Source organism: Pan troglodytes, chromosome 5 (genome assembly GCF_028858775.2).
Source record: "Pan troglodytes isolate AG18354 chromosome 5, NHGRI_mPanTro3-v2.0_pri, whole genome shotgun sequence".
Lineage (NCBI taxonomy): Eukaryota > Metazoa > Chordata > Mammalia > Primates > Hominidae > Pan > Pan troglodytes.
In genome coordinates this window covers 133,524,341-133,548,167 of record NC_072403.2, presented here as the reverse complement: position 1 = coordinate 133,548,167, position 23,827 = coordinate 133,524,341, and the positions used below count along the sequence as shown (strand labels likewise).

Genomic DNA, 23,827 nt, shown 5'->3' with positions numbered 1-23,827 from the left:
TTTTTTAATAATAAGCATATAATTATGAATACTTTCAAAATTGTAAAGACACAAGAAAAAACTAATTTAAAACAAGATGAGCTATAAATACACAGAAATATGTATGTATAAGAGATATATTAATAATACATATTTTATATGAAAAAAGCAAAATAATACCATGGTGTTGTCCTATTTATGTTAAAGAAAAGGAAAAGCAAACTGTGTTGAGAATGATGTTGAGAAGAAAGTTTTATTTTTCTTCTACATACTTCTGTGTTGAAGTTTATACAGTAAGCATGTATTTATGTACTATTTCTGTTACTTACAAAAAATATCTTTTGTATAGAATTAACTTTTTTTAACTAAAAAATGAGTCATAGAAAAAGGTTTGAGGAACATTTCTTAAATATGTTATCTAAACCCTATTAAATGACTGAATAGGAAAAATCTGTTTGTATAGGACTCTCAATACTAACCAAATGAGTCACTTGCAAACTTTGGCTGAAATCATTTCTGATACTTTCTTTTCTCAACCTCCCTAAGATATTAAGTCCTTTATTTATTTGTTTATTTTATTTTTATTTTTTCCTTTTTGAAACAGGGTCTCACCGTCACCCAGGTTGGAGTGCAGTGCTGCAATCACGGCTCAGTGCAGCCTTGACCTTTCGGGCTCAAGCGATCCTCCCACCTCAGCCTCCCAAGTAGCTGGGACTACAGGAACGTACCACTCCCAGCTTTTTTTTTTTTTTTTTAAGTAGGGATGGAGTCACACTATGTTGTCCAGCCTGGCCTCAAGTAATTCATCCACCTCAGCCTCCCAAAATGCTGGGATTAGAGGCATGAGCCACCACGCCCAGCTAAATCCTTTATTTCAACATTAGATTTTTCATGCTTAATATCTCTACTTAGATCTTCTTAATTGCTTGATGTTTTCAATCTTCTCTCTATCCTTGATAAAGATATTATTATGAGTATTTTAATCTTAAGCATCTTAAGAAGCATTAAGTCTTATTTAGTCTTATTCAATTTATTAGTTTTGCTTCCTCATGGATAGTTGGATCTTTTTTTCATAGAGCTTGCATTTGCACTCCTCAGATGTCTGTATTTTCCTGCGTGTTCATATTTTGGAATCGCCATCTTCCTTGGCTGGTGATATGTACCTGAAGAGAGGGATGATGGCTTGGATCCTAGCTGACCCTCCTCTTGATGAAAGTGTACATGTGTGTTCGAGGGTGGCTACCATAGGGAAAAGAGCCTCTGATTTTGCATTCTGTAACCTGCCTTTCTTTCCCCTCAACCTGTGCGGAGCACTGCTCTTTTCTGTGCGCTGCTTCTTCCTCTTGTAACTACTCAGTAGGGACTCAGTGATGTTGCTAGGAAGCCATTTAGTCCTGCATTGGGTGATTATTTCCATACTTCCTACTCACTTAGAGTCCCATGGTGCCTACATGAACTGACTTCCGTGGCTGGTGCCAGTCTGGAGCTTATGTTTCCTGCCTACCCCCCGAATCAAGTATGGCAGAGTAAGCAGTGAGTTGGCTAGTAAATGTGAAGCAAGAGAAGCCCAGAACTACAAAGATTTCCTCTGGGTTCTGTGGGGTTTGACTTACCTTCTGGTTCTCCATGGGCTTTTCACAGTCTTTGATTTGAGTTCCAGGATCCATCAAAGACGTTTTTAACTTTGTGGCATCTCCAGGTTTGGGCTCAAGGGAAGGACAGAGCCTCCCATGCTTATTCACAATTCTGCCCACTGTATTAACTTTAGCTAGGAATGTATCCACCCCCAAATATCCTCCTTAAGTGCGTATGTATCCTTATACTTCAGGTCCAGCTATGCTGTTCTCTCAGGGAAGCCTGACTCATAAATTAATATACATGCCTCCTTATACTTTTCTATCATGACAGTGACAATTGGGATTATATAGAGATTTCTTCAATACTCAGCTATATCTCCCAAGAGTTCGAGGCTGCAGTGAGCCATGATTGTGCGACTGAACTCCAGCCTAGGCAACAAAGCAAGACCTGTCTCAGGAAAAAACAAACAAACAATAATCAGCTATCTCTCTGGATGCTAAGGTTCACGGGGTCAAGGGATATGTTTGTCTTTCTTGTTTAGTGCTTTATTTATGACATCTCACACTGTGCATAGACAATCATGGAGACTTCATGAATATTTTTAAAGAAAAAAGTAAAAGGAAGGAAGAACAAAGGAAAGAGAAATAGATGTATTTTGTTAAACTGTAATGTAATGTAATGCATATCTATTGGACAGCAATCTACTTCTGCTTTATAGTCACATCTGTAATATATAAAGACAGAACCACATATGCACTTAATCCTGGATGCTAAGAAATATATGGCCTTCTTCTTTTATTAACATCTTGATGTAGACCAAAAGTAAATGAATTTTCTGGAGGAGAAGCATAATACATTATAAGATCAAATAAAAATTAATTCTGGATTATCCACTGGGAATGAATAATAAAGTATCAACTGTGTGTAAAACTATTATGAATGGGCTGTGTTTGGTGGCTCATGCTGTAATGTCAGCACTTTGGAAGGCTGAGGTGGAAGGATCACTTGAGGCCAGGAGTTCGAGACTAGACGGGGTAACATAGCAAGATCTTGCCTCTACCAAAACAAAACAAATTCGCTGGGTGTAGTGATGCATGCTTTCTCAGGAAGCTGGGGCAGAAGGATCCCTTGAGCCTAGGAGTTTGAGGCTGCAGCAAGCTATGATTGCACCACTGTCACTCCAGCCCAGGAGACAGAGCCAGATCCTGTCTCTAAAGAAAAAAAAAAAAAACTATTGTGAATGAGTAAGAGATTGTAGAATTCCCAGGATTTTTTACTTACAAACCTTAAAAATGTGTGAAACATTTAGCAAAAATCAAACTTTCTTTTCTGAAAAAATGACCACTGGCAAGGTGTGGTGGCTCACACCTGTAATCCCAGCTATTTGGGAAGCCGAGGTGGGAGGATTGCTTGAGGCTAAGAGTTTGAGACAACCCCAGACACGTAGTGAGACCCCATCTCTACAAAAAATTTAAAAAAATTAACTGGGGGTGGTGGCACATGCCTGTGGTCCTAGCTACTCAGGAGGCTGAGGTGGGAGGATTGCTTTAGCCTGTGAGGTCAAGACTACAGTGAGCCATGATCGTGCCACTGTACTCAGGCCTGGATGTCTCAAAAAACAAACCAAAAAAACCAAAACAAACAAACAAACAAAAAAACCATGCCCATGCCCACAGAAAACCAGTGAAAGTTAAATAACGCCTAGAGCAGTGAAGAAAAAAAAGAAAATGCTGGACACTGTGGTTCATACTGTAATCCTAGCACTTTGGGAGGCCAAGACGGGAGGATCACTTGAAGCCAGGTGTTCAAGACCCATCTGGGCAACAAGTGAGACCTTGTCTCTACAAACAAAGAAAAAAGGAAATAATAGGCACACTTTCAAGATCCTTCTTCTAAACTCTTTAACAATTAAATGAGTTGCTATCTGTTATAACAGAAATGAATTCCTTGGATCATTGTCTACATGTTTTCTAAACCAGATAATACACTCATTGGCATGTTTCTCTGGTTCTCAGATGCTATTAGATCCTAAAGGCTTTTAAATACCATACTGTGTCCATACATATAATGATGTTATAATCTCAGATTATATTCTCTCTGGGCCCCCAAGATATGGTAGGAACACTTGGTGTGTGCATGTTATCCACTTATTTAATCTAATTCTTCCTCTCTGGTGTGATAATTTAATCTCATTGACATATATAGCTATGAATGAACAAAGCTTCTCTTGTTACTTTGACATAAGAGAATAAATTCCCCCATCTCCCCCTCACATATCTATTAAGTTCTCTAGAGTTGTCATCTTAATTTGTGATCTGCTATTAGAAGGTGATGTTAATTACTTTATAACAATATAAACAAGAAACTTTTTATCTACAAAATCTTGGCTTTTCTGGGTATTAATGTCTTACACAATATAATTTCTTTTCAGTGCCAATTTGTTTTGTTCTTTTTGTTTGTCATCGGGCCAACTTTTATTGCCTTATGTAAAATGCTCACTGTGGAAGTTATCAACTACCAATTAAGAGAACTCCAAGTGCTAGGAAGGAAGGTGAAACAAAGCTCTCAGCAGGCAGGGCTTATACTGATAACCGGAGAGTACTAAATTAAGACTAATTCACATAACTTCAGAGCATGACTCAGAAGTTCATGAGTCATTAGCTTTTATGGAGCAAAGGCAGGCAATATACAGGGAAGAGGTCAGTGTATATAGAAACAGGCTGAAAATGCACAAATAGTAATAGATTTCTGAGTTGCAAAGATGCGTATTATGACTGGGACCATCGTGTCCATAAAGGATAATAATTCCTGTGGAGAAATCAGCATTTCAAGTGATGCCAAACAGAGCACATTGTAAAATAGAAGTTCAATTTATTTTGTGCTTGTCACTGTGACTATGAATTTCCAGTTTGAAAGGAAGATTTTGGGAGTGCTTTATGAAACAACTGGGCCATAGCTACTTGAAGCCATGCCATGAGGAGAGAAATAAAAGCAGGGCACTTTGTGTCAAATCATCTGTGCTTGTGGGCTCATTCTCACTATCTTCCTTGCCAGGTAATTGGCGTAAGTCTATGATTATCCGACTCATTCTCCATCCTTGCATTGTAAATCTGCAAGCTTTTGGTGTGAAACTCTATTTTCCAATATGTCTCTTTGTCATACTATGGACCATATTGTCGGTTCCCAGCCTTGGACCCATTTTCTGCCAAACTTGCTAGGGAGGTCACAGTAAACCTAACTTTCTCTGACATTTTTATTTCCCTCTTGGTTTTCAGCTTGCCTGCCACTACCTTTACCGTCAACCCACATACATGCACACAAAGATTCTTCACTTTATTTTCCAACTACATGAGGTGTGTTACTTCCCAGCCAGAATCAGTGGTGTACTTGTTACAGGTTTTAGCAGACAAAGTCTATTGGGTGGAGGAAATACATAGAAGGACATTGATTCCTAGGTCAGTGGGAAATAAAATAAGGATTCAATGAAGTGGAAACTGTGAATATGGTAACTAGGAATAGAAGTAATCAAGGGATTTTGTTTTTTAATTTTTTAAATTTTTTTGTAGAGATAGTGTCTCACTATGTTGCCCAGTCTGGTATCGAACTCCTGGGCTCAAGCAATCCTCTCGTCTTGGCTTCCCAAAATGCTGGGAATACAGGAGTGAGCCACCACATCCAGCCAGGAATTTTTTTTTTTTTTTTTCCTAAAGAGGAGAGTGTCAGATGAGGAAGGATAAATGGTTACATAATTGAAGTGACAAGAAGGCCCAGAAATGATGAAAATAGAAAGTGAGAGAAGAACTGATTTTTGTGGAAGGTTGTAGGAACACTGGTCCGAATTTTTGGTGGGAAAACACAGAAAACAAGAAATAAATGGTGACTTCTAGTCCACGATTCTTCTTTCATTGAATTATTATGTCTGTGAGGAGGGCAGATTGCAGGTGGTATGAGATAGTGGCATGAAGAGCAGATTCTGGATTCAAACAAACTCAGCTCCCCTGGCTACTATTATATGAACTTGGGTGGGTACAAAATCTCTCTGGGACTTGTAAAGCAGACGTAGTAGTTGTATCTACTTCTGTGAAATAGTTATCCATGCTCAGTGTCTTCCTCTACCTCCTAAACCCCCTGCCATCAGGATTTTGGCCCCTTCATGCCTCCACTGTTACTGTGGTCACCAATAACATGCCATCAAATGCCACGCTCCATTCTCAGGACTCATCTTACTTGACATATCAGCTGCATTGACACAGTTAAAGTCTTCTTCCTTCTAGATCCAGGAGTGTCCAATTTTTTGGCTTCCCTTGGCCACATTGGAAAAAGAAGAATTGTCTTGGGCTACATATAAAATACACTAACGCTAATGATCGCTGGTGAGCTAAATGGCAAAAAAAATCTCATGGTGTTTTAATAAAATCTCACCGCCAACCATAAATTTGTGTTGGCCACATTCAAAGCTATCCTGGTGAGTTGGACAAGTTTGTTCTGGATTTACTTTTTCTCTTGGCTTCAAGGACACTATACTCTCCTGGTTTTCCTCCCATGCCACTGGTTGCTGCTTTTTGGGTCTCCTTTTACTTGCTTCTCCTCTTCTCTCCAAATGCTCAATGTTGAAGTTCCTCAGAGTTTAGTTCTTTTTCTTCTCATCTACATTCCCTTCCTTGCCATCTCAACCAGTCATATGAAATTAAATTCTATGTCTATGTCATAGACTCTCAATTTTTTATCTCTAACCCAGACCTTTTTCTTAAACTTCAGACCTATATGCTAAATTGCTAACTGAAAAACCTCCATTTGGAGGGCTAATAGATACCTCAAACTTAACACATCCCAAATGGGACTTCTAGTTTTCTCCCCCTAAAGTTTTCTACTTTCAGTCTTCATCCTGTCATTTAATAATGATTCTGGGCCAAATGTCTGGAGTCAACCTTTTATCTTCTCTTTCTCTTATATCCCACACCTAACACGTCTGCCCTACACCTAATCCTCTTGTCTCTACCTTCAAAATATACCTGGTAACTTACTACTTCCTGTAGTCCCATTCCAGTTCAAAAGCTATCCTTTTCACCTAGATTATTGCAACGATTTGTTAACTGATCTACCCTTGCCTTACCACAGTTTATGCTTTATGGAGAGTCAGAGCAAGCATAAGTCAGATTACATCAGTCCTCTGCTTAAAGCTTTCCAATGACTTCATATCCCACTCAGGGTAAACGCCAATGCCTACAAGTCCATCTTCTCTGCTCCTCACCCTAAGTATTCCTCTGATCTCATCTCCTTTTTCTATTCTCTACCTCCCTTACTCATTTCTGACCACACTGGCCTCCCTGTGCTTCTTGAACCTGCCAAGTATGTCCCCATCTTATGCCTTTGCACTGGTGGATTGTTCCACTAAAAATACTATATTCTTTGGATAGTCACATGGTCACCTTCCTTAACACTTAAACATTTTTGCTCAAATGTACCTACTCAGTGAGACTTACTATGACAATCTCATTTAAAATTGCAACCTGCCCCACCTCTGGCACCCTTGATCCTCCCCTTAAATTGTGTGATCCTCCCCTTAAATGGCTCTATTTTTCCATAGCACTCACCACCCTCCAAAAAAATATATATGTATATAGTTTATACATATAATATATTTTTAAATATGTATATAAAAATATATACATATTTATCTATATATTATATATATTTATATATTATATAAATATATAAAATATATATATATTTTTTTCTTAGAGAGACAGGATCTCACTCTGTTGCCCAAGATAGAGTGCAGTGTGCAATCATAGCTCACTGCAGCCTTGAACTCCTGGCCTTGGCCTCCCAAAGTGTTGGGATTACAGGCATGAGCCACCGAGCTCAGTCTCTCTCTCTCTCTCTCTCTCTCTCTCTCTGTTTCTCCCTTTCTCTGTCTTATTTATTTATTTATGAGATAGGATCTTGCTCTGCCACCTAGGCTGCAGCCTCAAACTCTTGGGATTGTAGGCCACCACACCCAGCCTATAATTTGTTTATCATTACTATTTATTATTTGACTTTTCCCAGTAAAATATGAGCTCCAACAGGACATGAATAAAAATATGTTTGGTTCATAAATGTATCTCAAGCACTTAAAACAGTGCCTGACACACAATAGCCATTTAATAAATATTTGTCAATTTGAGTAAATAGATGACATACTGGTTTTTGAGTATTAAGCAACATGTCCTGGATGTCCTGGACTTTACATTAATGCAATGCTTGCTCTACAGGGCTAAAAATGATAGTGATGAGCAAATATGTAGGGTAAGAAAACTTTCATGCCCTGGATGTCCTGGACTTTACATTAATGCAATGCTTGCTCTACAGGGCTAAAAATGATAGTGATGAGCAAATATGTAGGGTAAGAAAACTTTCATGCCCTCAGCTTTTCCTTTTCCAATCTCTTTTGCTCAATAAGCTGTTTAATTTTCCTTTCTTAAGACCCAGCTAACCAGAGACTCTATGGAAAGAGTTGAATAAATTTAATAATTAAAGAATTTGTATAAAGTAGATTATCTATTTATTTTTTAATTATTTGATAGTGTGTGTTATTTTCCAAAAGCTTTCCATTTTGAGAGACAAAAGTAATTTTTAGTCAAAGGAATTTATCTCAAACTACATTTGGGGCCTTCAATGAGCTGAATTTAAAAAGGTAGACTAGGGACAGAGAAGTTTTTATGAAATATATTAAATCAGATCAGTGGTGGAGTCTGATTCACTTGCAGCAAATAATGGCCTTAAATATAAAAATATATTTAAAGAAAATTGGTCCAAAGAGAGTTCATAATTACAAATACTTTATTTGTTGATAAATAGCCTGACAAAATTCAGTCACTTTGAATAAGCAGATCCACAGTTTGGCATCTTTCCTGTTATATAAATAGAATAAATTCAGTTCAATTTCTTCAAAAGTAGGAAAATGTATTAAGGAGTCACTGATCCATAACATGAAGAACTTCTCTGAGAACAATGATCTTCACTGTCCATTGGCTCTAATTCATTTCATTGAATTTTTAGTTACATAAGTAAAGATTCTAGCTGTAGATCAAAATAATGAATAAGAAAGGTAAGCATTATACATACCCATTGAGATTATTATATTTTTGATTCATTATTGAACACTTCTTGAGACCTACTATATTACAAGCAGTATGTTAGAGAAGTTAAGATACAGCTCTTGGCCTCAAGTAGTTATAGAGAAAATTAAGATAAAATATAAAAGGTGCTGCAGATTAAATGTGCACAGATGCTATGTAAGCAAAGAAGAGGCATGACTGCCTCTGATGAGGGGGTCAGAGAAGCTATTTTCTGAACTGAGCTACAGAAATGTGAGTAGAATATTATCAGGGACAAGGAAAGGAGGACATTATGGGCCTAGGAAAGCAGCAAATAAACCAATAGAAAGCATAGGAAAGACATTAATGTAAAAAAGTGGAGGGTGAGCGGTGGATTTGTAATTAGGAATCAGAAGATTTGGTACAACTGATTGGTTTGTTAGTTCTTTGGGGAAAAAAATTAAGTAGATACACTTGTATATAATTCAATCAAGAAGGGAAAAAAAGCACACATATTCTAAATAAGAAAGTTCTAGAAAATAATCACAGACAAAAAGGACACGCAAGCAATCTTATGAGATTACTTTGTTCAATTCTCAATTCCATGTAAATAAATTTGAAAATCTAGATTAAAGTGACAATTTTGGGGGAAGATATAATTTACTAAAACTAATTCTAAAAGAGTTAGGAATCATTTTTAGTATCCTCAAAGATAATACAAAATATTGTATAACACTCAAATTTCATTTTTGATAAAAAAATTTAAGATAGAAATAGATGGATACTTTTATGACATAATAAAATATATCTGCTTCAGCACCAATACCAGGATTATGCTTAATGGTGAAGCACTAGACCAAGTTGCATTAAAGTCAGGAATATCCACTATAACTGTCATTATTTAATATCAAACTGGATGTCCTAGCCTATTAGACAAAAGGAAGAAATTAGAGTTATAAATATTAGAAAGGAGAAAATAAAGCTACCAATATTTGTAGATAATTTGATTGTCTTTCTGGAATGTTCAGGAGAATTGCTAAAACACAAAAACAAACACCTTTAAAAGCAATAAAGAAAATCGGTAAGTTTTCTGGAACAAAATCAGGTTGTCATTCAGAAAACAATTAGAAACATTTTAGAAAAGACTATTTAACACCGTTAGAAAAGATTAAATCTCTAAAAATAAAGTTTATGTGCTATGTATAAGATGGATATGAAGAAAACTTTAAATCTCTATTGAAGAACCTCCACAAATATTAACAAAACATATTATGTACTTAGATAATAAAATGAAACATCAATCATATCACTTTTCACTAAGGTATAATTCATAAATTCAGTATGATTCACATAAGAAATAGGAATTGAAACTGGACAAGATGTTTCTCAAGTTTTCTGAAAAATACATAAAAATAAAATGTAACAGGGGAAAAATAGAATTGGTAGTGGGGGTTGTTAATAATCCACAAGATATTAGAATGCTTACAAAGTTACAAGGACTAAAACAATGTGACAGTCATGTGACTAGACATGTCAATGGATAAAGTAGGAAGTCCAGAAAAAAATTGTGTATATTTATTACATACTTTGTATAGCAGATGATAGTAGTGGCATTTTGTATCAATGGGGAACATTATCCCTAGATATAAATAATATTGGGAACATTTGGTATCCATCTGAAAAAGGTCAAGTTCCTGCAGACTTCATACTTTATATACAAATGTATTCCCGATGTTTTATAGTTTGAAAAGTTGAAAAAAAAACCACAACATACCACAATATCCCCACCATAAAATAAATGGGATATCAAAATTCGATTGTTTAAATTCAATTGTTTAAGTTGTTTAAAATGTGCATTGCTGTGTGGTTAATGAAATGACCCAAACAGCAGCGAGCTTGGGTAACTAGTTGGCTACATTTTAGTTCTGGGATTTCAGCTTTACTATCCATACCCAGAGCTGGTTACAGTTCGTCGCTCCCTCATGGCAGTTGTTCATGTTCACCTAAATATCGATGGGGAGGATTCCTGGTTTATGTTTGGCAGCAGCAATTCCAAGATGCTGGAACATATTTGAACCATTTTGTCAGCTCCCTCTGAGGAGACTGGAAGCAGAGAATATTTCCACAAACAGAGCTGCCTGCTATTCTCTTCCCCAGCTTTATTATCTTCTTCGTGCTTCAGCTGACATTAACTTGGAATAAGAAATTCAGTGAATCTCTGTTTGAAAATGAGGCTGTGTGAAGGTGGTAACCCATTGTCAATCATATTATGTTGAAGATAATATTTTCACATGAAGTACTGTGGAAATTTACTACAGAAGAAATCATGAAGGAGTTTTAAAAATATTCTTGAAATGGGGAAGATCTTTCTAATATAATACCAAAAAGATATTAAAGAGTAAAATAATAAAAGTTAGAGTAATTTAATGAAGTTAGACAGACCCCATTATATAAAAAGTCTAAAGAAAATAACCAACTGAAGAAAAATATTGAGCACTAAAAAAAATGGTTAATATTTTCAACATATAAAGAGTATTTAAAATAATTTAAAATCAACAACATTCTGACAGAAAAATCTTTAAAGGATAGGAACACATGGTTTACAGAAAACTGAAAAATAGTACTCTGCGTGTGTGTATGTGTTGTTTAGACAACAATTAGAAATATATTTTAGAGGAGACCCTATTTCAATGCCATCAAAACAGAGTAAATACCTAGGAATATACTGTACATGATATGTGTAAGATTAATATGAAGAAAACTTTAAATCACTATTGGGAGACTCAAAAAATACATTAATTAATAGAAAAATATATGGCACACTTAGATAATAAAACTCAACATCGAATATGTTACTTGTCACTGAGGCATAGTCTATAAATCTAGTATGGTTGAAATAAAAAAGAAGAATTTTAAATAGAAATGTATATATATATATATGTATACAGGGACTCAGCTCATTATTAGTGAAATGAAAATTAAAATAGAACTGATATTTTATGTTTTACTTAACAAAATATACAAATAAAAATGTTTTATCAAAACATGCAAAAAATAAATTAATAAAAAATATATTGCATACTTAGATAATAAAACGCAACATCAAATATGTTACTTGTCACTGAGGCATAGTCTATAAATTTAGTATGATTCAAATAAAAAAGAAAAATTACATAGAAATATATATTTATATATGCATATGTATATAGGGACTCATTAGTGAAATGAAAATTAAAATAGAACTGATATTTTATGTTTTACTTAAAATGTACATGTAAAAATGTTTCATTGCATACTTTATAGGCACAAGTATGGGGAAACATGAGGTTTTGTTTTTTTTTTTACATTTCTACTGAGAATATAAATTGAAAAAACCTCTATTTGTCAAGAATAAAAATTATAAATGCACATATTATTTAATCCAGCAGTTCCAATTCTGGGGCTCTATTCTACAAATATAGTTCTGTAAATGATTTATATACACATTATTCATTGAAGTATCATTTATAATTACAAAAGATTGAAACAATGTGTCTACTCATAGGGAACTGGCAAAATAAATAGTTGTGGATGGAATATTATGCAACTTCAAAAGAAGATGGGTAATCTACATACTGACAGAATTTCCAAGATATGTCGTGAAATGTAAAAAGCAGAGCATACAATGGTATGAATAACCTACCCCTCATTTTCATTAAAAAACAAAATATGCATATATATTTTGTAAATACATTTTCTATTTATACTTACAATGTCCCTCAGAAACTACACAAAAAAATTGGGAGCTTTAGTGTATTCAACATGTGGGACTAGATTGTTGAGGTTCAGGAGTAGGAGCAATACTTTTCACTTGTCTTTTTTTTCATTTTGAATTTTGACAACATGACCCATAAAAAATTGCAGCATAAAAAGGGTTTTATTAGTAATACAGTTTATAAACTATTGATTCCAATTCAGCTTCTTTATTTTAAAAAAGAAGAAACCAAGACCCAGAGCAGTGATGACAGAAAGCTACCCATCTTTCCGTAGGCAGGACCAGAGTTACATCCTAGATTTTTTCTGCCTCCTAGTTCAGCGTAGGATGCACAAAACATAAAAAAACAAACAAACAAAAAACTCATGTAATTGGATATTATAAAGAAATCGATTAAAGAAACACAACCAAAATCAATAGCATATTTTAATTTTAGGTTATGCTATATGGTTTGATACAATATATTCTGAAAATGTTACCATCTTTTGTCCATGACAATGTTACTTATTTCATGGTCTTGAGTAGCTGTCTTCAACAGTAGTGACAGAAACTGAGCCTTCTTTCTGTCTCACAGGTTCTCCTTTGTGACAAAAATCTTTTATTTGTAAGAAGTCAGAAAAGATTATCTGTATCTGTGGAAAAGAGATTTCCTCTGTGCCATGCTGGATGACACCATTTCCTTTAAGACTTGGATCTAAATTCTTCTCAGAAACATCAGCTTCCCTTTCTTTTCCTGAATTATTTCCTTTCTGATTATGCCTTAATTCTATGTCACCTCAACTCTTATAACTATAATTAATACAATGTGTCCTTCCTGTCAGTTAAATTATACAAACATTTAATGAAGCTCCTACCATATTCCAGGCACTATGCTAGGGACTTGGGACAAAAAGGTCATAGTTTCTGCCTTCAAGAAACTCAGTTTAATCAGAGATACAGATCTACCAATTTAAAAATTATTTATTTAAGACTTACTATGAGCCAATGACTGTTCAGGCTGTTGGGAATATAGCAGAGAAAAAACATACAGAAATCTTAACGGTTGAAAATTAGGAAAATTTGATAATGGAGGAAGGGGTTATTTTGATTTTCTAGGTGTCAAAATTGTTGTGGTTATATAGAAAATGTTATTCCTAAGAAATACATGATGAAGTATTTAGGAAAGAACTCTCAAGAAGTATACAATTTACTATCAAATGATTCAGGAAAGAAATGTTTGTTTCCTAGAGTTTATAGTCTTCTTCAACAGAAGAAACACATTCAAATTAACCCTTTTGTCCCGGTCTGGTGGCTTGTCTGTAATACCAGCACTTTGGGGAGGCCAAGGCAGGGGAATTGCTTGAGGTCAAGAGTTCGAGACCAGCCTGGACTGTCTCTATTTAAAAAGCAAAGAAACAAAAACCCAAACTCTTAAATCTTTTTTGAGTTCTCCTTTGTGAATAAGTGGTTGTATTTGTGAAAAAATTGCACATAATTAGAAGGTATTATCTGTACTTATTTTATAAAATGGGAGAGTTTGCAGCTATATCTATTTCTGGATAGATAGATGAAGCAAATAGTGACAACATGTTAGCAATTATTGACTCTGCATGATGAGGGTTCATAAGATGGTTCATTGTACAAATCTTTAAACTTTTTTGTATGTTTGACATTTGTCATTGAATAAAGAGTTGAAAATCTCTATCTACTGAAGTGTGCATTCTCGTGGCAGGAGACAAACATAAGAAAATAAATAAGTAAAATATATAACATGTCAGATGACACTAAATATTATGGGGAAACATAAAAGAGGAGGGGGAATGAGAAGTGTGGTTTTAACAAAAATAATTTATAAATCTATATATTTGAATAACATTTAGAGTTCCATAAGCAGAATGACTTAGAGTGATTTCTACTGTGTGAGTTATGTAGAAAAAAAACCCTGAGATGGGAATATTTGAGCAAGACCTTAAAGCATAAGTGGAAATTTGCTGGAACAACAAGTAGGGTGGGGGATGAGCTCTGTGAGGGAATTCTAGGGCAGGTTAATAGTAAAAATGAGTGGTTCACATGCTCTACTAAAGAGATTCTGGTTCTAGAGTCTTGGAATCTGCATTTTTATAAAACTCCACATAATTCTAAGGTGCTCCAAAAATTGAGACTCTGTAGTGTGGAAGCAGGGAGCGCCTTTGGGAAAAGAGAGACTAGGAAAAGTGGTTGGAAGTACAGATCGTTGCTAGGCAGAAAAGATACTTTATAATATGATAAAGATTTTGGGATATTTTCTGTAGGCATATGGGAACCATTAAAGGTTTCTTTTTTTTTCCTTTTTACCATGAGAGTTACAGGAGTAATCACATATGAATTTTAGAAAAGTAATACAGATAGGTGAATGGAAGAGGGAAGCTACTAGAAGAGAGACCAGTTAAGTAAGGCTACCCTAGCAGTTAACATAAACTTAACTGCTCTGGAACTTTTTAATAGAGAGATATTTGGAGGGAGACTGGGCAGATCTTAATGATGATGTGAGTGAGAAGGAGAATTCCAAATTCCCTGATTTTGTGAGCCACTAACAGACTTTTAAAAAGCAGAAGATGGCTGGGCGCAGTGACTCAACGCCTGTAATCCCAGCACTTTGGAAGGCCGAGGCGAGCAGATAACTTGAGGTCAGGAGTTTGAGACCAGCCTGACCAATATGGTGAAACTCTGTCTCTACTAAAAATACAAAAATTAGCTGGGCGTGGTGGCACTCACTTGTAGTTGCAGCTACTCGGGAGGCTGAGACAGGAGAATTGCTTGAACCTGGGAGGTGGAGGTTGCAGTGAGCCAAGATCGTGCCACTGCACTCCAGCCTGGATGACAGAGCAAGACTCCCTCTGGAAAAAAAAAAAGCAGAAGATACCAAGTGGAGGAGATAATAGAGAATATAAATTAACTTGCAATTTCTGAAGAAGTTTTGGTAGATGTGTACGGATTTATCCAGAAAACAAAAGAAAGTGCAACTCTGATGTTTGAGCAAGGGTTTGGGACCAGAAACAGAAATTTTGGACACGCTAGCTTACATGTGGTAATTGGAGCCCACGGCACTGGTCTTGGTGGGAAATGATACAAATGCTCACAGAAGATGCTGGCAAAAATGAAGTAAATATAAGCAGTATTTAAGAGCTGGTTGGAGGAAGAAGAGGCAATAAAAGCCATTCATTATTTTATGCCAAAGAGTTTAGCAATTCCTCAAAGATAGGACAGTGTCTTTTACTTCCTTTACACACAATTTTCAAGGCGTTAATGCAGTATGCACAACAGGTATTTAGTAATTGCTTGGCAGGTTGTTGACCAGATAGCATGTGTAAGAATCAACCTTTTGCCTGTTAGCAATATGACAGTCTAGATGAAGGGCTTAAAGCCTAATATCAAAGGCCAGTATTATGGTTAATGTATCAAATAAAACAAGAAATATTAAAAACCGATCTTTCTGAGTTGTTTTATTCAGTACTAGAACTCAACCTAAAATCTAGTTAAGTTAAAAAAATAAAAAAGGAAAAAAGACTATTTAGTCATAAACTACGTTTTAAAGTGAGAGGCATTTTCCAAGTAGCCTGAGAACTGTATGTTAACAATTCTGCAGACATTTTTCTCTTTTTTGCCTAACACTTCGGGCTCTTTTTCTCATACTACAACATTAGTCCCACTTAAAAACTATTTAAAAACATTTGCCTTCTGTGTATGATACCATTTATATAAATCTTATCAACTATTAATGCTTCAAAAATCATACCATAAACCATTTCATACCCTTGTAAGAAAAAGATATTTTCCTGACTACAATGACTTATAGCTACTCCTAGCTTATTTTAGCAGCCAGGATAATTGAATGAATGAAAACACACCCACACATACTCTCTCTCTCTCTTTTTCTTTTTTTGAAACTTTTTTTTTTTAATTTTAGGTATTTTTCTTTTTCTGAACTTGTTATTTATCAGGAGTGACTGAAATAAAAAATATAATTGAGTCCCATCTTCATCATCATGGAAATGGCTTTAAGAGAAAACTGGTCAGATGAATATTATTGCTTCCCATTTTCAACCAGTAAATAGTTGCCACTGATACATTGACAGCCAGGAATCTGTCAAGAATGCTCAAGATATGTTACATAATACAACATGCCTGTTCACAGGGGGTAAAATCCTAGGAAATAACCTATGTGTACATCTTGATTTCATCATGCAAGACAAGCACAAAAGCACCACCCATGCCTCTGAGAACATGGGACCATGCACCCTTGGAAAACGCTTTGCCTCCTTCATCACAAGCAATCTTTCTCCAGCACTCTTCCATCAGTAGTCAAGCATGCCTGTGTACATGATGTCAGTTCCTTTGCACCCTGACTGCATCATCATGTGGCAGCCAATGGTGTCAAATGGATAGGAAGTCAACCCAGCAATGGCAGTGATAGTCTTTGCGATCATCTGGCTGATGATGATGTAAGTGTTCTTGGGATCTGGAAGCATTCCCTTTGCAGTGTCATAGATACTGAAGTAGGCAGCTCGGTAGATGATAATACCCTGCACAGACACGTGAAAGCCTTGGTACAGGCCCTTAATCCCATCAGATTTGTAGATCTTAACCAGGCAGTCACCGAGGCCTCAGAATTCCCTTTCAGCTCCAGCTTTACCCACATCGGCTGCTAGATGGGCAAAATCAAGAGGGTACACATAACAAAAGGATGTGGCCCCAGAAACACTGCTTGATGCCAGATTCCCTTCAAAGTAGCGCCAAAACTGGATCCTCTTGTCCACACCACCCAGGAAGATCTGCTTTTATTTATCTTTGAAAGCAAAGTTAAGAGCCTGGGTGGGGAAGTATCTGATGACATTGGCCAGGTTACTGCGCCAGAAGGACAGGACTCCCTGCTCCTTGAGAATACCGACCTATATGGTCTATAATGCCCTTGTATTGCTTATCTGCGGTGATCTGCTTGCTGGCACGCTGCACCTGCAGCAGCAGCTTGATCCGCTTGATGGGAGCAACCTCCGTCTTGGAGATGGCCGTGGCCACTCTACCTGCCAGGAAGCCCTTGAAAAGAAAGAGGAGGCAGGCTGCTGCCAGAAGGGACTGGGCCGGGAACCAGCTTTGACTCCGGGGCTGCGGGTCCATTTGAAACTCTTAAATTGTAAGTTGTGTGACCATTGCCTCATCAGACGATACAGTAAACCAGAGTGAACAAAAATCCAAAATTCTGCATGGATTATTAATTAAAAAGAGGAAAACTAAGATTATTCATAGGAAAGATTAGCAAAGGTTACTCATAGTACAGCTGGATGACCTTCAAACCAAGATTATGCAGATGTGTTGAAAGAGATGGGAGAAGAAAAGCATAATATTTATTGGACCTGATGGCATCTCACAGGATTCAGGCTCATAATTTCCTAAGTGACTCAGCTGCCGTTGCACAATTAGTGCTTTGAAAGACCCATTTCCTCAAGACAACTCCAAAATACTAATGGTGTTTTCCTGACCTATGAACTAATCTCCATCTCCAATTTATCTAAATACATTCCAGATTGCCCGTGTTTACCTGATGGATCGGCTAATTTCTATTTCATTAAAAATATCTTAAAAGCCCTTACTACACACACTGATTGATTTAATTTTCTTCTGCAAATCTAGATAGCTGTAGGAGTCTGAGCTATTAGCCTTCAGTATTTCCTGTGTTATTTTGAGCTTCTTCAAAAGATTTCTGTTTTGATCGTGTGCTGAAAATAAATTTCAGTCAAATAATTATTCTTTATTCAGGAAGAGGCTGAAAGTATGGGGAACTTAAAAATTAAAAGGAAAAAAATAGAGCAAAGCTGTTGTAATCCCCAAAGGCAAAAACTTCAATCCAGAAAAGTGAATTCCTTTTCAATTTACAACAACAAAAAAAAACCTTGAGAAAATAAACATCGTGGCTTAGACAAGTTTCCATCGCTAAAAGTTGTTCTTCGCTAAGAAAATCAAACCACAAGTATGTGTAAGAAGTGATACGGTACAGGTTACTGAGAGAATGAGTGAACATTAGTGAACATTCTGAAATTCATTTGATCAAGTTCATAAGATTTTGGCCACTGATACATAATCTTATCAGGAACTAGGGAAAAAAAAGGTAATTTTATGCTTCCTATCAGGAAGGTAGTGTTTCTCACTTCCAAGAACTTAGCACTAGGTAGATCTTGGTTATGACTGATAATTAATAAGTTACAGTAAAGAGTATAAGTTATATTCTTTCCTGACTTTAGCTTTCTTGGGAAATACGCATACTGACTACCACTGTGTCTGTTTACTCATTTATCTTTCCTATGTTAATAAAATTTAGTACGTTGTCACTAGAGGCAAGCAATTGGTTTGCTAATATCCTTTAGGAAATATACTTTGTTTAGACAAAGTTTTAAAACAATCAGCATCCGGACCAAACATCTGATAAACTGTAAAGCAGGAATAGGTACTTTAATTTTAGAGTAACGATGACTTATTTCCTCTCATTGCAGGTCTGTGGCTTCATGTTTCTTTCTAGGACCCGATACTTAGAGGGAAGAAGTTGCAAACAATGCTTTAGTAAAGGCATATTATCAGAGTCACAATCTCATTTAGTTTCTTGGTTTAAGGAGCCCAAAATAAGTTATAATTTACTGAAGGAGTTAACTACTTCTTTTGTATGTCAAAAGTATGGGTTAGAAACAACTTGTCCTTGTATTGGAGTCAGTGCAGGAAATCTGTGAGAGTTTGTGGATATAGCGTAGTAGTTTTTGATGATATTTCTGTAATTTGTGTTGAAAAACATTTCCAGGATATTTACGTTCATCTTTTTTTTTCCTCCCCCTAAATGGATATAGGGGTTTCTACACTTCGCTTGAAGGAAATGAAAAACAATAAAATTAGATCATTGCCCTTCCATTTTGTTGTTGTTGTTGTTTTTGCATTCTTTTCAACTCTCCAATAAAGACAATTAACTGGTGTAAATGTTAATTTATGGCAAAACAATTATTGTGTTAGTCTACCTCTAACAAACTCTAGTCAAATGATTGTGTGAAAATTCTAGCCTCTATTGTTTCTTTATTGGGAAAGTCTTTGAAAATCAAAAAGGTTTTTATGAACTTCAAAAAGGTGTGATGGCTATTTGTTTGAACTCCTTTGAGAGAATTCTCCCACAGATTTGCAGAACATAGTGTTGTGATGTTAGAAACCCAAATGCTTTTCATACAGGATGTTAGGGCATGCACACGTGTCTGCTGCTGTGATGTGGGAAGCACAATACCTCCAGGTTCATAAGGATGTCAGCTATAAACAGGATGCTGAGTAGCAGCTAAGGACACAGTGCCTCTCCAAGAGAGGAAAGATCTGAAGGTATTATGGCAGTATTCTGCTGGAGTAAACATAAGAAACATATATTCAGATCTTTTTCCAAAGATGATACATAGGTTCTAAATGTGTCCCAAACATAAAATTCTGTTGTAGGCAACAGACTTTAATACAACTCTAGAATATCCTTCAAATATTTCAAGCACAGTACACGTATTAGTATTTTACAAGAAGTGCTTTATTTTATGATGACAAAAAATAAATAAAATGACATTTGGCCTGCTTATTTCTGAGTTCTCTTCTGATCAAAGATAGTGAGAATTTATAATTCTATGCTGTAGATAGAAATAACTTTTTCACTAATTTAAATACAACGTTTCTTTCTGTATGCTAGTTTTACAGGAATAGGCTGGGTGCAATGACTCACATCTACAATCCCAGCATTTTGGGAGGCCAAGGTGGCAGGATTTCTTGAGGCCAGGAGTTCAAGACCAGCCTGGGCAACATAGGGAGACCCTAACTCTACCAAAAAAAAAAAAAAAATTAGCCAGGCATGGCGTTGTGTGCCTGTAGTCCCAGCTATTCAGGAGGCTGAGGCAGGAGGATCACTTGTGGCCAGGAGTTTGAGACCAATCTGGGCAACTTAGCAAAACCCCATCTCTAAAAAAAAAGAAATTTATAGGAATAAATTTGTATGTATTATATATATCTATTAGATAAATAGATATATATACATTTATTAAATAAATGATATATTATTATGACAAGGTATAAATGTTTATGATTTAGTAGGGTTTATACTGCTATAACCATTGATCTTATAAAGATTTAGATTTTTATCACTTTTGGAAAGATACAAACTAAACAGCACATTAATAATTGCCTTTGGTTGGGAGCTGGATGCTCAGGAAATCCAAAGCAAGACAGTTTAGGCAGTAAATGTGTTCTCTATCAGTTGTCTCTATGAAATCCTTATTAATGATAAATAATAAAAAATTAGTCAGGTATGGCGGCATACGCCTGTAGTCCCAGCTACTTGGGAGGCTAAGTGGGGAGGACTGGTTAAGTCTGGGAATTTGGGGCCGCAGTGAACTAAGATTGCAGTGCTACACTCCAGCCTGGGAAACAGAATGAAACTCTCTTTCAAAATTAATAATAATAAATAAATAAATTGTGGTCTCTGCATTCTTTTAAAGGGCAGAATCAGTGTGATGAATCAATGAGGGCATCAAGGAATCCAACTTTTCAAAGAAATGCTTTCTCATCTCCACTATCCCAGATCCTTATTACTATTTTGTGCTGCTTCTTTCCTGTCTCTACATTTTAGCACAGTAAGCCTCCCTCTGCTCTGCCTCCTTGCAGTGAAACTGAAAACTGTCAGGATGAACTCAAAACTTTACTCCAGCTCAATCTTACCTAAATCTCTATTCATATTCTCGGTTGATTCCCCCACCTGTCTTCTTGGCCCATCTACTTTCTGCTTTCAATTCTTGCTCAACGTATTAGATTTTCTTTCAAATGCATCTTCAACTTATATTCAAGATTCTCTGATCTTAAAAGAAAATGCAAGTAGCAGCCACTTCTGTATTTATGCCCTATTTTGCCTTACTTCTTTCTCTTCCATTACGTACTCAAGTCCCACTCATTGTTTTCATCTCCTTACTGCCTGTTCACTATGTAATGTCCTGAAACCTGGTTTCAGTGCTTACATCTGCCCTTTACCTTGGTTCAGCTCTCACTGAGGTCATCAGTCAAGTACTAATAGTTAAAAATCTGGATTTAAAAAAATTTCAGTCTGGGTGTTACTAGACTTTTCTGAAGAATTTGAAACTGCTCATTACCCATACCTTGAAGTTTTTAAGCCCTTTAGTTTGGCAACAACTTACTTTCGGCTCTCCCCCTCCTCCTCTTCTTTTGATTAATTTCAGTCTTTTTATGGACTCTCCTTTCTCCCAGATTTCTAAATACTGACTGTCTTCCGGTATCTGTCCTGTGGTCTTCTCATTCTTCATACTCTTCCTGAGTTATTTCATTTATCAACTGTATGTGGACAACTCTTGTTGCAAGTGGACCTAAATACAACTCCTAGGTCCTTTTTAGTAGATTACTTTTTAGCAGAAGTTTTGAGGAAAGTGGGAGTTAGCTACACTCCACTATCATTACCTGGTGATTATGAAAGCAAGTCCCAGACCAAATTCTGCTACATGCATCAAACATTTATTATCTAAATATTTATTAGAATATAATCACAAAAGAAACAATTTGTGCAACCTGTTCTGCAGGCCTGAGGAAATACCAAGATTCCAGAGGTAGTGGTTCTGTCACCTCTATCATCGGCATCTGACAATCAGAGTCTCCCAGTTTCATAGCGGACCCTCACCTGTGGCATCATCCCTGAGAGTATAGGCTTTTGGCCTTGCTTGTTTCTTATCCTCTGTTCAAGCATTCATAGGGATAGAAAGGGAGTGTTTCTAACACATTGTTTGTAGCTTAACTTTCACTGGAAGCACATTTCATAGCAATAATTAAAAGTCACTCATTACACCAATAAATACCTGTTTCTAACAATTACTATAAGAATAATCAAAGAGCCGGGCGTGGTGGCTCACACCTGTAATCCCAGCACTTTGGGAGGCCAAGGCGGGTGGATCATGAGGTCAGGAGATTGAGACCATCCTGCCTAACACACAGTGAAACCCTGTCTCTACTAAAAAATATACAAAAAATTAGCCAGGCGTGGTGGCAGACCCCTGTAGTCCCAGCTACTCGGGAGGCTGAGCCAGGAGAATGGCGTGAACCCAGGAGACAGAGCTTGCAGTGAGCCGAGATTGCGCCACTGCACTCCAGCCTGGGTGACAGAGCGAGATTCCATCTCAAAAAAAAAAAAAAAAAAATGAATAATCAAAGAATTGGTTTCAATGGAGATCCAGAAAACAAAATTGTTTATACTAATAGAGGGGCCTCTGGAGTTACTATAAGAATAATCAAAGAATTGGTTTATTGGTTTTGATGGAGATCCAGGAAACAAAATTGCTTATACTAATAGGAGTGTCTCTGGAGTACAGGGTATTTGAGTGAGAGTCAACTATTCCTCTTGAACTGTGCATGCTTAATTAGAGATGGGCAGCATCTAGCTTATAGCTTAATCTAATTCTACATAAAATATCACACTGTATGTGTGGAAGTGTTTGAAAGTCAATTATAAACATCATAGCAACTCCATTCCTGGGTCTTTATCTTCATCTCAGAACCTTCACTCCAATTCCAGATTTCCATGCAAATGGTTCCATCAAAAACTCAATCTGCCAAAACTGAACCCATATTTTTTCCTTTTCTAATCCAAGAATGTTCCTCCTTCATGTTTCCTACTTTTGGGTGTGGGTGTGTGTGTGTATGATTCATTACCCCTCTTCCCAGTCTTATACACATGTGATCACTCAGCAAATGCTGTCAGTGTTGGAGCCAAAATGCTTCAGATTCCAACTCTGTCATTTACTATGTGACCTCGTGAAAGTTCCTTAACCTCTCTGAACCTCAATTCCCTTATCTGTAAAACAGAGATAATAACATCTGTTTCACAGGTTTAGGGTAAGAATGAAACAAGATAAAGGAAAGTATCTAACATAAGGCTTGGCATGTGATAAAGTCTTTCATATGTTAGTTTCCACCCTTTACCCCTTCTTCCACACCATTGTCATCCTTCCTTGACTGAGTTTGTGGCTTTAAACTGATTCCTAATTAATTCATTCAGTATTCAGTTAGTCCTTCATGTGCTTGAAAGGCACCTATGCAAGGTGTTAGAAACACAATTGTGACAAAATAGACATTGCCCTTGTTCTAATGAAGGTACGTTAAAAAAAATTATTTGAGACAGAGTCTCACTCCATTGACCAGCCTAGAGTGCAGTGGTACAATTATGGCTCACAGCAGCCTCAATCTCCGGGGCCCAAGCAATCCTCCCACCTAGGCCTCCCAAAGTGCTGGGGTTACAGGTGTGAGCCACTGTGCCCAGCCTAATGAGAGTACATGTTAATGGGGAAAACTAATATGTAAAGATTAACAGATAAATGATTATTACAAGACAAAACAAGAAAGGATTATGAAGGAAATACACAGGCAG

The 23,827-nt window shown here is 36.4% G+C and overlaps 1 pseudogene; it reads right to left on the bottom strand.

Moving 5' to 3' along the window:
- Positions 1-16,341: 16,341 nt before the first annotated feature.
- Positions 16,342-17,567, bottom strand: LOC745560 (ADP/ATP translocase 2-like; annotated as a pseudogene).
- Between the last annotated feature and the right edge of the window lie 6,260 nt (positions 17,568-23,827).